The sequence below is a fragment of the Myxine glutinosa genome, chromosome 13 (genome assembly GCF_964187855.1).
Source record: "Myxine glutinosa chromosome 13, kmMyxGlut1.1, whole genome shotgun sequence".
NCBI lineage: Eukaryota > Metazoa > Chordata > Myxini > Myxiniformes > Myxinidae > Myxine > Myxine glutinosa.
Window position 1 is genome coordinate 37,908,950 of NC_136273.1, and position 15,963 is coordinate 37,924,912.

At 43.3% G+C, this 15,963-nt stretch overlaps 1 protein-coding gene across 1 annotated transcript in view; it reads left to right on the plus strand.

Annotated features, from left to right (window-relative positions):
* LOC144888663 (uncharacterized) overlaps nucleotides 1–15,963 on the plus strand; it is an 864,061-nt gene that overhangs the window by 62,943 nt on the left and 785,155 nt on the right. The gene's annotated exons all lie outside the window — the stretch shown is intronic.

The following is a 15,963-nucleotide window of genomic DNA, read 5'->3' on the forward strand; positions in this document are numbered from 1 at the left end:
TAACAGTGAAATAAAGAATTGTGGAGACCAAATACTTATGTGAATTTCAACTTCTTTTTAGAGAAAATTATGAGTTATTTGAAAAATGTGCAAGGGTGCCAATATTTTTGGTCACGACTGTATGTTATATCTATGGGTAAGAGTCATGTTTTGCCTGTTTTACATCTGGAAACATTAAGCGTGCAACGTCAGTTGAGCAGTTCCAAGATGGCGGCTCCCTTAGAAGCATGCACCAGGGAAGAGCAACGTTCTGTTATCCGTTTCTTGGGGAGTGAGGATGTGAAACCCAGTGAAATCCATCGCAGAATGAAGATGCAATATGGAGACGCATGTTTATCACTGCAGCAGGTGCATGACTGGGACAGGAAGTTTAAAAGTGGAGTGTCCAGTGCGGCAGACGCTGCTCGCTCAGGCCGGCCTCACACAGCTGACACACCAGAAATGGTTGCAGGAGTTGAGCGCGTGCTAAGGGAAAACCGTCGCATTATGCTGGATGAAGTGGTCTCTGAATTGAACATTAGCCATGGTTCAGCACACCATATCATTCACAACGTGCTGGGGTTCCGCAAAGTGCCTGCAAGGTGGGTGCCGAGACAACTCACACCCAAACTGAAAGAACGGCGAGTGGATGCATGTGAAGAACTTCTGCGACGTTACGAAACAGAAGGTGACGCTTCCTTACAGCACGTAGTGACTGGGGATGAAAGCTGGGTCCACTACTTTCAGCCAGAAACGAAGAGGGCAAGCAAAGAGTGGCGCCATTCAACTTTACCAAAGCCCAAAAAATTCCACACACAGCTATCCGCTGGAAAAGTAATGCTGACACTCTTCTGGGATAGCCGAGGCCCACTTGTAGAGCATTACAACCCAGAGGGACCACAGTCACCAGGGCATCATACTGTGACCTCCTTAAAATCATCTGAAACCAGCAATCAGATCAAAACGTTGTGGACGACTCACTACCGGTGTTTTGCTACAGCATGACAATGCTCGGCCCCATAATGCCTGCGCTACAGCTGCAACAATCGAGGACCTGCATTTTGAGTGTCTTTCTCATCCACCCGACTCGCCAGACCTCGCCCCTTCGGATTACCACATCTTTGGGCCACTTAAAGAGGCGCTTGGTGGAAGCACTTTCCGATCCGACGAAGAGGTCCAAGATGCGATGCACAAATGGCTACACAAGCAGCCAAAATATTTTTTCTAGAGGAATCCACGCCTTAGTAAAGCGCTGGAAAAAAAGCATTGAATGCAATGGAGATTATGTTGAAAAATAACAGTTGTTACGCACACACATGCCATAAAAAAGTTGTGAAAAGTATTTTAAGGTTACTTATTGACTGACCCTCATGTATATATGTATTGTTTTTCCATGCTTCCACCCCCGAAGGTGGCTGGAGGCATAATATTTTGGGGTTGTCCGTCCATCCGTATGGGCTAAACCTCGTTTTTCTCAGCAACCGCATGTCCGATTGAGACAAAACTTTCAGAGTAGGAGTGAAACCCATACAGAATGTTTTTATGGTAATTGTGACGTCATAGGTCACATTGTATGGCAGCCATCTTGGAATAAACGCAAATAATTAAAAAAATATTTCTCAGAAACCACTGAATGGAAAAGTGTACCATGGACGGGAGGAAGGGTATGACAACTGAAGACAAGATGGGATAAATCTGTGCATGAGAGAGAGCAGTTTACTTTGGAAGAATTCCCAGGATGAGTTGATTTCAGAGGCAGTAGAGATGGGAGACCAGCCAGATGATTGATGGCTGCTTGAAGACCGTGCCAGTCAGCCTGAGTGAAATGCCAGACTCGTCGATACTGAGGAGGCTCTCTGAGAATGGCCAGAGAGATGTCCACTTTAACAAGCAAATTATCAGAAGAACCGATTGGAGCAGAAGAAGATCAGCAGACATTTGCAGGGAAGTTTGTCATAGCCAAGTCCAGAAGAGAAGATACTCCATTGACTGAGATCCGGGTCGGGAAATTGACAGATTGTGTCAGTCCCAGTGAGTCGCAGAAGTCCTTTGCTGAGGTGCCATGGCTGGTGTGAGAGGTACCCACACCCAGCCAGCTGGCATGATGACAGTTGAAGTCGCCACATATGAGGAAGAGAGAGAGTTGGGATGAGTGTATAGAAGTTGGTCCATGTTGTCAGACAGGGAGATGTAAATGGAGTCCTCACTGTTTAGAGGACGGTACAGAACACATATGAACAAAAGGTGGGAGCGAAGGGGAAGCCGTAGCCAGAGGTATTCCTGGGGGTGGAGTGGAGAGAGGGCAGTGCAAGGGGAGTGAGGAAGAGAGTTTTTGATAAAGATAGCAACCCCACCTCCAGGACGAGGCTCAGGTCTATCATACCGGAAAAGGGAGTAACCAGGAAGAGATATTAAGGAATCAGAGACATCTTGAAGGAGGAAAGTTTATGTTGAGCAGATTACAGTACGTCTGGTTTGTCAGAAGCAACCTGTATGGAGAGATCAATCAGGTTTGAGCGAAGGCCCCGGATGTTTGAGGTCCACACCGTTAAGGAAGAGGGGGGGGGGGAGCATCAGGTACAGGACAGGAGAGGGGAGGGGTAGGGTAAGATGAGGGGTGAGAGGAGGAGGTAGGGAGAGCTGTTGATAGTGTGTCGGAGATTGCAGAAGGGTTTAAGAAAAAGGGAAGGATGAGGAGGTCAAAAGGTTTGATGGTGATGGGATGAGGCACAGTGAGGGGTTGTTTGAGGAGGGGCAGAGCAAAGTGGGAGGTTGGAGGAGGTGGAAGTATTTGATGGAAGCGAGAGGAAGTGGGGAGGAGGAAGCTTAGATGAGGAGGGGGGAGGCGGATAATTGGAGAAATATAGTAGGGGGGAGATTTTTGAAGGGGAGGAATGAGGGGGGAGTTTTGAAGGGGAGGCATGAGGAGGGAGTTTAGGATGGGAGGTGTGAGGGGAGTTTAGGGGGTGAGGGGTGGAGAATTGAAAGGGAGGATGAGGGGGGAGTTTATAAAGTGGATGATTAATGAAAAACGAACATTTATTACAAACTGGGTTTATTGCGATTTTCAAGTCAGAAATTCGTTTGAAAAGGATGGAGGAGGGGTGGAATTAAGGTGAGTTTAGAGAATGTAGAAAGGAAAAAGGAATGACTGTAAGGGATTGTATATTTTTTTAAAATGGAATGATTTGATGAGGAAATTGAAAAAAGCGTTTAAATAGGAAGAAAAACAGCGTGTTGTAATAAACCACTGAATAAAATACTGCAGGGAAAGTTTAAACATATTTAAACAAAACCGTGAAAAACAATCTGGGAACATTCCTTGAAGTGAGGGGATCAGAGAAAGGAGAAAGGGTTAAATGAGATGAAGGAAACTAGAATTGGAAAGGCGAGTTTTGGCTGGAGATGAAAGGAAGGGGTGGAAGAAAAGGAGATAAAGGGGGTGGGGCGAGACAACAGCACACTTGGGGGCCCATGAGGAGAGAAGGAAAAAAAAAATTTTGTATTTAAAACGTTAGACAAAGGGTGGATGTTCAGGGAAGTTAGGGGGAGAAGAGAAAATCTAAGAAATAAGCAATACAGTGGAGGAAAGAACTTAAATTCACAAAACCCTGAAGGGGGGAGGGAAGCCCAGAGAGACCAGGCGGTGCACGCGGTGCGAACAGAAAACGATTTAATTATACATAAGTTTGCACGAATTGCAAATCAACACTAACGAGAAACACACAGCAACACATACACAATAAAATAACGAGTGGAAATTTGACAAAGACACGAATGGGAAAATATTTAAACTTTGATGCCATGCAGAGGTCGAAGTCGCTTCCTTGCTCGAGGGACCGGAGAGGTTTTAAGTTAAATCCAATATGGCTGCCAAACCATGTAACCTATGATGTCATAAATTTAATATACCAATGCAAATGGGTCATGGATCATGTGCATACAATTTCAGATTTTTAGGATAAGGAATTCGATGAAAACATTTATGGCTGGTATATCAGTTCTCCGATCATGTCACCATTATGATGCTTTTGTTCCCCATTGGGAGTACTTGACAATGTGCCACGTTTCAAATTTTTCCATTCAGCGGTTTCTGAGAAATATTTTTTAAATTATTTGCATTTAATCCCAGATGGCTGCCATACCACATGACCTATGACATCACTATTATAAAATGCATTCTACATGGGTGTTGCTCCTACCATGAAGGTTTCGTTTTTTTTTTTTGTTTTTTTTTGTATACAAGATCGAGGCTCATGTAAGAGCTAACATCAATCACAAAAAAAAAAACCGGACACACAAAACATGCAATAAAGGGAGCGGGAGACAAGATGGGGAGAGAGAGGGAAGCACACAAGTACAACAGCAGAGAACAGAGACATCGGAAGATCTGTGGGAGGGAGAGGACTTGGGGGGAGGAGGCATGGGAAGGTGGAGGGTGGGAGAGGGGGCGTGTGAAAGGTATAAAACACATGGACACTGCGAGAACTTCCAGGAGAGAAGAAGTCGGTATTTCAAAAAAAGTGGTTGCTGAGAAAAATGATGTCGAGCCCAGACGGACGGCCGGACAACCCGAAAACATAATGTGTCCGCTCACCTTCGGGGGTGGAGGGATAAAAAAAGGTTTTCCCCTGATTTTTTAACTAGACAAGACAATTACAAAATTAGGGAGTGAGGTTAGTAGAGAAAGCAAGTGGAACTAGACGTCACTCGGTAAAGAGCATATCTCCGCCAGGCTGAAACGTTTACGTTTGGTATTCCACTGATAGGCCACATCTGAATTCGGATCTAAACCCAAATCTCATTGCCTTGTTCTTGTCGCCTAACCGAAAGCCGTCACAACTTTTTGAAATATCTTGCTATACATCGAGCAGTGCACAACCACATTGTGCTGCATACTTTATTTTCTGCTTGAAACTAACTGAGATGCGCGTGTGTAATTTGTTGTTTGTTTTAGATCGACGAAATAGGTCACCAAAACATTATTGGCATTAGATGACCTATGTTAAGCCTGGTGTTGGCTTAAGATCTTAGGGTCTTGAGTTCAAGTCCTTGTCATGCCGTTGAATTACCACCAGGTGGGTTGACTCTGCCCGTCATCCTTCCACCTCGGCAAAATGAGTACCAGCTTACTGGGAATAATGAGCCATTCGGGTATATTGTGTCTGAGTGCGACCCGTCCAGGCTTGTGCCCAATAACTAAGAAACTGCTTTGGCCGCCCCATGCATCTGAAGATGCAAAAAGGAGTGGTATTCTTCTTCTTCTTCACTTGGAATATGTCCTTCAATCCCAACAAATCTCACACTCTCACTATCTCTCTCCACAAAGACCATCTGGCAAACCCTCCTGTCTACTTTCTTAATTATCCACTTGAGGAGGTTCAGCCATTCAAATCCTGGGTCTCACTATCAGCCATGATCTTTCTTGGGGTAAACCACATTTCGATGTTGGCCTCCAAAGCCAGCCTGGACGTCCTCCGACTGTGCATCCTCTGGCCTTCATCGACCTACAACTCCTATCCACCTCCAAGGCTTTCATCCGCAGCCTCTGCTCTCTCCTCTGGGTTGGCTGGCTCCCCTGCCTCTCATCTTGCTCAGATTGACGCCATGGAAACCAAGACCTTCAAGATTACTGGAATCTACCGAAACGAAGCTGAGTCTATGGGCCTATCACTATGCAATAGCAGACAGGTTAGTGCTCTCTCTGTCTTCTACCGCCTTCTTTCTGGTGTTGTACCCTCTGCTCTTTCCGTTCTTTGTCCTCATTCCACAGGTTTCTGCAGGGCACACATGGTTCACCATCAACTCTCTTCTGGTAAAGCACCTAAATCCAGGATCCCTGCTTACCTTCACTCATTTGTTCCTCGTTTTCCCTTCCTGTGGAACCAACTAACACATTCTCTTCAATCTCATTCTTCCCTCCAGGTATTCAGGACAGCTGTTCACCACCATCTTTGATCGCTTCCCAATCCAAAAGCATGATCTCTTCCTCCTTCCAAATTTCCATTTTTCCCTCCTTCGAGTTTCCTGATGTATCTATCTTGTACCACCCACACATCCTCTCCTGGCCCCAATTCCTCCCCACACCATTGTTTGTCTGCATCTCTGTCTTGGCCTTCAGCACTGCTGTTGATGTCCGCCCCCTCTCTTTACCATTCCTTTTGCCTTTTGGGTCCTGATCTGTTCAGTGTACTTGCTCTTCCATGAGCCTCGATTATGTATACAAAAACGATCCCGTACTTCTCCGGACAAAATGCTGTTAGGGGGGCAGTTTACCCCTTAAATCCCATCCTTCTTGTATTTGCCAGTGAGTGGATCTTAAACCCAAACTGTAGAGTCAGCGGCACTGGCGTCACTCGGGGGATGCAGGGGGTGCGGACCGTACCGGGTGACACTATCAGAGGGGGTGACACCAAATTTTAAAAAAATGTTATTAATTTTTATAAAAATATCCCTGTAGTTATAACAACAAAAACATTTTCCGTAAGCCCAGCTTACATGTATCAATATACCTACAAGGCTAAAACTCTATGCTAATTTACTTTTTGAACCTTCTAATGCGCTCCGGTCAGAGCGGTCATTATTACCCAATTACAATGACGCTTCGAATCACGTGGTTTCATCTGCACGCGCTACAAGAACGCGCTGTTTTCGTTGCCGCTGGTGTTTTTATAGTTGCTGCTTTTGTCAAAATTTCTGGTGTTTTAGCTAGAATATTGTGGTAATTAGTATTTGTGAACCTATATTGGTTCACGAGTTATCAAACAGAGTGACCACTATATTCGTCATGGGTGTGTGTGTGTCTGTCTGTCTGTCCGCAGCATAACTACCCGATGATATCATCCGATCTTGTTGAAACTTGGGTGGGAGGTTGATATCATGATCTAGTTGTGTCCTGCCTAGAGTGGGCGTATTGCGCCCATTGTGGGCGGAGCGACGCCCGAAAAAGATGTCTTTTTCGGGGGTAATCGAGTTCAAGCTACATCTTCTCCGAGGGAGTTGGTGTAATCTGACAGGGGTTTCTGTATTTGGTTAGGCCAATGTCATGTGTCTAGCCCCACGGAGCTCGATCTTTCATTTTCGCCCCAAGGTCAGGGTCACAAGGTCACGAAAATTAGAAAAGTCGATTTTTGATGGTTTTATTACATTGTTCGCTTCCTGATAGGGTGAAATGTCGTACATGATCTTACATTATCACATATATCATGAAATACAAGTTTTCCAACAAATTTCAGAATCTTTGACCTTTGAAGGTCACAAAGGTCACATTATCGAAGTTGTCGAAATCTAACCAAATTTTCGGTATTGTGTAGCTAACTATCCTCATAACTGATTATACATTATTTTCTATCTCATTTCAAGGTCAGTAACCTTCGTTTTGACATTTCAAGGTCACAAAGGTCAAATTTTCAAAGTTGTCGGAATCGAACCAAATTTTCGAAATCGAACCGAAGAATACCGCTCGCTCGTGAACCATCGTCGTCTCCTGACTTGTCAATAACTTCTTTGAGAATGAAGTCATTAACGAAAAAGAAGGAGTAATAAGAAGGTGTAATTTTAATTTAGCTAGTTGTTTATGTCACTACTATTGCCATTACATTCAGTGATATACGGGAATTACGATTTACGAGTAACATTAGTGCAAAAAACATTACTAAGGATTCTGTATGGTCTGGTACGGGAGGATGTCCATGGGGGGGGGGGGGGGGGGAGGGGGTGACACCATGAGTTACCGCACTGGGTGACACCAACCCTAGTGACGTCACTGGTCAGCGGTAAGTACGCCACCTGTATCTTGGACTCAGCACGGCGGACGTGCAGAGGCAAACGAAGATTTATATTGCTCGTGAGTTCTGATCCCTTTGATGTGCATCGGGTTCGCTTCAATCCACGAGCACGTGACTCAGGTACAAAGACGCTCGCCTCCCGGCCTATCTTCCGTGACGTTTAAAATCGAATGCACGTAACGGTTTCCGCCTCGTTCTAACTACGGGGCCCGTTTAACGCGTCCCCGGCCCGAGGGTCACAGCGATAATCTTCGCCTAACCGATGATGCTGTTCCGTCGGTGCGTCCGACGATCCGCCTCGAGCGTGCCCAAGGCAACTCGGCGCTTTCAGACGGTGCAACGGATCGCTTTGTCAGATCGAATGTACGGACAAGGCCGACGTGGAAACTCCGATAGAGCGCGGTGATGTGGCGTTGAAAAAAAAACACACAAAGACGATGAAACGACGAGTACAGGTGCCGGTGGGAGCGACCTGTTTGCACATGTTTTACATCGGCCCGATCTGAATGTTCTTCATTCGATAAGACGTCACAGACGCATCTGCATCCGTCACGTGCACGCGCTCTATATAAAGCAAGGATCGCACGATGACGTGCACCTGGACGACGTGCACCTGGACGTTTCGATGAAATGCATTATCAGTAATTTGGCGCAAATGCTCACGGACTGTAGTACGGCGTCACGTCTGCATTGTCCGTAAATATATCTTTGTACAAAACTCGGGTTTACAATTTATTTTCCTTTGTGTTCCATCAATGTCAATAATCTGCGGCGAAATTTCTGCTAACCTGTGTTCGCTTGATTTCACGAGATGGTCACAAAGCTCGTACATTATGAAGACTAAACAAGAGACAAAAATATCTCAAAAGAAAGCACCGAGATTTATCGGAGCAATTCTACAAATGCGCAACTATATGTTTGTAAATATAAATGCGTAAAATCCCATTATGACGCATTAATTGAAACGGTGAGGGCATCGAAACATTCGGGACAAACCGCGGCTTCTTTGCTCCTTTGTGTTGACGCTCGTTCATCACGAAACGTTTGGACAATTCTTCCCGTTCGACGGACAAACAGCTTTAAAGGAAAGGGGGAAAAAAGCATCTGCAGTGTCCGTCCGGCCTCAGACACGTCTGCTGGGCCACGTGATGGGGACCAATTGCCGTCTCTACATTGGCCCCCAGGGCCTTCCGCTGCCGATTAACAATTGTCGCACAAAATAATCCCAACGAGAATTTGTATTTTGGTTTTAGTTCATTTTTATGCCTCCACCGACAGAGTTCGTCTTGTCCGTCCATCCGTCCGGACTAAACCTCGTTTTTCTCAGCAACCACATGTCCGATTGAGACGAAATTTTCAGGGTAGGAGTGACACCCATGCAGAATATTTTTCTGACAATTGTGATGTCATATGTCACGTGATATGGCAGCCATCTTGGATTAAAAGCAAATAATTAAAAAATTATTTCTCGGAAACCGCTAAATATAAATTTTTTGAAACTTGGCACATTGTCAAGTACTCCAATCCGGACCAAAAGCATGATAATGATGACATCATAGGTGAAGTGGTATACCAGCCAAAAATGTTTTAATCGAATTCCTTATCCTAAAAATCTGAAATTGCATGCACATGATCTATGACTCATTTCTATTGAAATATTAAATTTATGACATCATAGGTCACATGGTTTGGCAGCCATATTGGATTGAAGGAAAATATTAAATAATTATAGCCGGCGAAGCCGGTGTTGTCAATGAACACGTACGTATTATGTCGAAAACCAGATTATGCTGTATCCCTTGGCTTGAGAATTCCGAAGCGCAATGGAGGCCGCCATCTTGAGGATGCGGAAGTATGCATAACAAATTGAAAAACGTTCAAGAGGAGTTTCTTTCACCCGTCTTTGTTTGATTCACAATCTAATGCACCTCTAATTTGTAATTAAAATACGTTAAGACCAACCTCGTTATCTTTAACGAAAATCGTCACCAAACACATGGAACCAATGAGATTCGAGCATTTGAAAAATATTTTTAAAAAGCTTATTACGCGTTTCGGAGGGTGAAAACGGCGTCAAATATTCTAAAATTGATGAAGAATTATTTTTTAGAAATCTAGCGGCCGTCGGGGATAGTTTTTCACAGTCAGAAATATCCGAAGTTGGTAACGGAATTCACCGAATTAATCAAGAAGTAAATTTTATCAATTTTAATGTCATCCAGAATGCAAATGGTACCCACTACACTTACTACACCTAATACACCTACTACACCTACTGCACCTACTACACCGACGGTACCTACTACACCTACCTACTACCAACTACCTAACCTACTGATGCCATAGTGATGGGTAAAATAGTGGCAAGAGGCTTTGGCTTTGCCGGCTCATTGCGGCTTTGCAGTCGGGTGCTAGTCGCCGGCGAAGCCGGTGTTGTGAATGAACGCGTACGTATTATGTTGAAAAACCAGATTATGCTGGATCCCTTGGCTTGAGAATTTCGAAGCTTTGACGCACCAAATCGCTCAATGGAGGCCGCCATCTTTCGGATGCGGAAGTATGCATAACAAATTGAAAAAAGTTCAATAGGAGTTTGTTTCACCCATCTTTGTTTGATTCACAATCTTATGCACCTCTAATTTGTAATTAAAATACTTTAAGACCAACCTCGGCCCGCACGGGCCTGGTTATCTTCAACGAAAATCGTCACCAAACACCGGAACCAATGAGATTCGAGCATTTGAAAAAATATTTCAAAAACCAAATCACTCAATGGAGGCCGCCATCTTGCGGATGCGGAAGTATGCATAACAAATTGAAAAAAGTTCAATAGGAGTTTGTTTCATCCGTCTTTGTTTGATTCACGATCTTATGCACCTCTAATTTGTAATTAAAATACTTTAAGACCAACCTCGTTATCTTCAACGAAAATCGTCACCAAACACAGGAAACAATGAGATTCGAGCATTTGAAAAAATATTTCAAAAAGCTTATTACGCGTTTCGGAGGGTGAAAACGGCGTCAAATATTCTAAAATTGACGAAGAATTATTTTTTAGAAATCTCGCGGCCGTAGGGGATAGTTTTTCACGGCCGGAAATATCCGAAATTGAGACAGAATTCACCTAATTAATCAAGAAGTCAATTTTATCTATTTTAATCTCATCCAGAATGCAAATGGTGTCATTTTCGGTCTGAATTTGCGAAATTTTGTGAGCTGACCAATCAGCGATCAGCTTAGGTCAGCCAATCAGCGCCACCGACATGGTTTGATTAACGACAGTCACACATTGCCGTTGAAACGGCGCTATCGTCTGATCTGTCGGCACTGATCTTACTGCAAGCTAACTTCTTCTGGTGGAGGAAGCCGCAATGCCCGGAGAGAACCAGTCCTGACAGCGACTGAAGTTAGAAGACTACACACATACTGTGAAAACGTATATTAAGCCCAGTTAAAATTTCTTAAAATAGGCCCTAAGCTAGCACATCGTATAGTTACTTCCTTAAGCTTCTTGTGACATTTATTGTATGTAGGTATTGGGGAGGAATGTCTGCTCTTCTCTTTTACCAAGTCTTACCAGGTACGGTACCTACTACACCTACCTACTACCAACTACTTAACCTACTGATGCCATAGTGATGGGTAAAACAGTGGCAAGAGGCTTTGGCTTCGCCGGCTCATTGCGGCTTTGCAGTCGGGTACTAGTATCTCTGAAACCCTATTGATGCGACATTTTACAAATATCATCTAACAGCACTTGTTGCATATCGTTTGAAAATGATGATGTCCAGGTCACGTGGTTTGGCAGCCATCTTGGATAGAAAAACGAACCTTATCCGATCAACACTAAACTTTACAAACATGATCCCCTACCCATACATATGCGGAGTGATGGCATCTTCCCGTTGTGGGACTATGCAGAGGCATATTGGCGACACAGTCGCGTTGTTCTGGTTTTTTTTACATTTGCCTCGTAATTGCGCTTCATCTCTGAGCACCATCACAAATTTGGTGATACGCAAGGTAGATGTACAGAGTGTCCCAGAAAGGAACAGATTTTTTTTGTCTTCAAAATATGGTCCATCAGTCGCATGACTGTTGAATTATTTCATTAATTATTTCACCACACGAGTGAAGCAAAAAGCGGGGTTAAACAATAATTGGTTCACTTTGTCTGTCCGTCTCTGTCCACAAACTCAGTTTATGATCGAGGAGCAACGTAATTTCAATTGAATGTTATATTTTGAACAAAAAACGAAACATGAATCGGAAAACGAACCTATAGGTTAGCAGTAGCTACTTTGGCTCTGAATTTGTCCCAATCAAACATGTGCAGACAGGAGTGAGATAATATTTTTACCCTGTCTGTCTGTCTGGCAAACAAAATTGAAAAATATTCCAAACAGGAAACTTACTGCTTTTACAGACGCCATAAGGGACACAAACAACAGGCACAAAGAACAAAGATGAGTAACATGTTAAGGTGGTGTAAAAGACGCTGCATCAACAGCCGTAAAAAATTTACAAGTTTTCTTTACGACCTTCAAAAGATTCATTTTATCTCAATTGAATTATATACTTGAACACTGCAGAACACAAGTCGCCTTCTTCTCACTTTCAAATTGCTTCCGTTTAGCAGAACTTGGACAAAATATTATGCATCTTACATCAACACAACCAATCAAATTTGCAGCTTGTAAACCGCATCCACATCCTGGTTTCTCTGAACTCTGTAGTTACCCTCTGCTCGCGAAGCGAAAGGTAGGGTTAAGCATTCGGGTACGTATGTACGTACGTGCGTGTCTGCATCTCAGTAAAGTAAAGTGTGTGCCGTGTCAGCATTTTAAAAATTCATTTTCTCGGCAACTGTTGGTCCGATTGACATAAAATTCTCACCATAAGAGGGCCTCCTCCTGTAGAATATTTTAGTGAATATTATGATGTCACAGGTCACGTGGTACGGGCGCCATCTTGCAAAAACCAAAAACATTTGCACCAATATATCTCAAAAACCGATTTGCAGAAATAATTGAGACAGGTCTCATTACAAAGAACTCTCCATGCGGAATAACATATGTGAATGATGATGTCATAGATATCGCCGTTATGACGTCATAATTCGACAAGTAAAAAACTTTATCCGATCAGGATGAAATTTCTTGAGCATCTTCTCGGTATAAATTGATACAGAAATAAAATTATAATGACGTCGTAGGTCACGTGGTTCGGCCGCCATATTGTTTTGAGTGGAAAGCCTGAAAAACCACAAAAATCCAATTTTCTCCAAAACAACTGAACAGATCGAGGCTAAACTTTGCAGGCGGAATCGCATAATGATGATGAACAAAAAAGTCCACGAGCATGATGTCATGCATCACATGGTTTCGGAGTTATGACGTTCTAAAGCATAAACTTTTAAAGCATAGCTCCTCCATTATTTTGATCCTATCGAGGGGAAACTTCACAGATGTGGTCAGCATATCATTCTACTAAAACTACCTTTTGGAATTTGCGATAGGTGACGTGGTTTGGCGGATATAAATAATTCTACGAAAATATTTAGAAAATTATAACTCTTGAACCGCTTCATTGATCGATGTGAAACTTTGAATTATAGTAGAGGTGATGAAGTGTAACAAGTGTGCAAAATCTCAAGATGATTGGATGTACGGTCTGGAAGGTCGAAGTTGTTATTGCGTGAAGAAGAAGACCCTTCTAGAGTGGGCATGGAATTAATTATCACACTGCACATGACAACCAGGCAAATTACGGAGCGACGTCACGGGGTCATTTTGACCTCAAATAAAATTCTGATTTCAGATTTGTCAATCGCTGAGGTATATTAACACACGACAAAAACAGATTTGGCGAAATTCTGACGATTTTTGACGAAAATATAACATTTGTGTCTGCATTTCAGTAAAGTAAAGTGTGTGCCGTGTCAGCATTTTAAAAATTGAAACGTGTCTCATTGTAAAGAACTCCATATGGGAACTAGGTGTTGTTAACGATGATGTCATTGGTGCCATAATTATGACGTCATAATTCGACAGGGACAACACTAAGTCTGATCAGTTTGAAATTTATTGAGCATGATCTATGCAACAATTATTTAGAGAATATAAATTCATGATGTCATCACTCACGTGGTCTGGCAACCATATTGGATCTAAAAAAAGAAACGTTTAAAAATAGAAGCATTGGCTCACACCAAGTTGACTGCACAGGGTAAGTATTCTATGAATACCATCTAGTTTAATAAATGTAATGTTGATTATTTCTATTTTTTTGTTAATATCCATTAGTGAAATCCTGGACATCCTGTATATGAAAATACGGTATTGTGATTTCAGGTTACGTCATTTTACAGTACATTACGTCATCAAGTCGATGTTATGTTCATATGAAACAGTAATTCTTACAGGTATTTGCGGATTCGAACAAAAGGACATTGAACTCAACCTTCTTTCCATTGCGCACCTGCCGAATGGCCATGATGTATGAAAAAACGATAAATGACTTAAAGTGTGCTTATTATGGTTTGTTGATTAATATCTGGATAGTTTGCACTTTTTGTTGATGAAATCGAACATTCAGTCATTTGTTCTTTACTCCAATCACTGTAAAGTTTGTCATATATTTCTTGCCTTGATTTCAATTTGCAAATAACCAATTATTTATAAATCCTAGTGAATAACCCTAATAGTTGTGCATCCTGAAATGGTGGAAAGTTCGCCCGGCAGAAGAATCCATGGAATTCCACGAAACGGGAAAACGCAGGAGAGAGGTGCACGGCACTGCGTGCGATGTCCCCGTGATTCCCACAACTTTGTACTCCAACATATTGACCTGCTACCACCGATGTGTGGTCCTTGGCTGTGCGGGGTACGTTCGTGGACTAGAGACCTGGAGCACGTTTACCGACAGAACGTGCACTGAAACCGCATCCTCCGTTCCTCGGCTCTTGCACCCATGAGGTTACGACACGGGTGTTTGTACCAACGTGAACGCAAAGGTGGAATGCGTCGGTTGAAGCAAGGTAATTAATTACAGTAACCGCATTTACATGTAGATGATGAAGCGAGAGCATAACGACATTTTAAACTCGTATTATGTACCTGTTGATGTTCCGATTCCGTGCGCATGGCGTAACCACGACATACTCGTCGCTAATATTGCTTTTGTGAATTCATGTGAAGCTTCAGCAATGCTATTGTCTTGTCTGCAGGGCGAGCACTCGGTGGAAATATATGAGCCTCTCGCCACAAAGCAGCAAAAAGTGCATCGCGGAGGCACAGATCGCATAGTAGAAGCAGAGAGTGCATAGTGAAATCAGAGAGTGCATAGTGGAAGCACAGATTGCATAATGGAAGCACAGATCGCATAGTGGAAGCACAGATCGCATAGTGAAACCAGAGAGTGCATAGTGAAAGCAAAGAGTGCATAGTGGAAACACAGATTGCATAATGGAAGCACAGATCGCATAGTGGAAGCCCAGATCGCATCGTGGAAGCAGAGAGTGCATAGTGGAAGCACAGATTGCATAGTGGAAGCACAGATTGCATAATCGAAGCATAGATCGCATAGTGGAAGCAGAGAGTGCATAGTGAAAGCAGAGAGTGCATAGTGAAAGCAGAGAGTGCATAGTGAAAGCAGAGAGTGCATAGTGAAAGCAGAGAGTGCATAGTGGAAACACCGATTGCATAATGTAAGCACAGATCGCACAGTGGAAGCAGAGAGTGCACAGTGGAAGCACAGATTGCATAATGGAAGCAGAGAGTGCATAGTTAAAGCAGAGAGTGCATAGTGGAAGCAGAGAGTGCATAGTGAAAGCAGAGAGTGCACAGTGGAAGCAGAGAGTGCATAGTGAAAGCAAAGAGTGCATAATGGAAGCACAGATTGCATAATGGAAGCACAGATCGCATAGTAGAAGCACAGATCGCATCGTGGAAGCAGAGAGTGCATCGTGAAAGCAGAGAGTGCATAGTGAAAGCAGAGAGTGCATAGTGGAAGCACAGATCGCATAATTGAAGCACAGGTCGCATAGTGGAAGCAGAGAGTGCAGAGTGCAGCACAGGTCACATACTGGAAGCACAGATCACATAAGGGAAGAGCAGAGTGTTAGCAGAGAGTACACCAAGAAAAAGAGCAAAGGAAGCACATGTGGAAGACGAGGAAGAGAAGACTTATGGTGAGG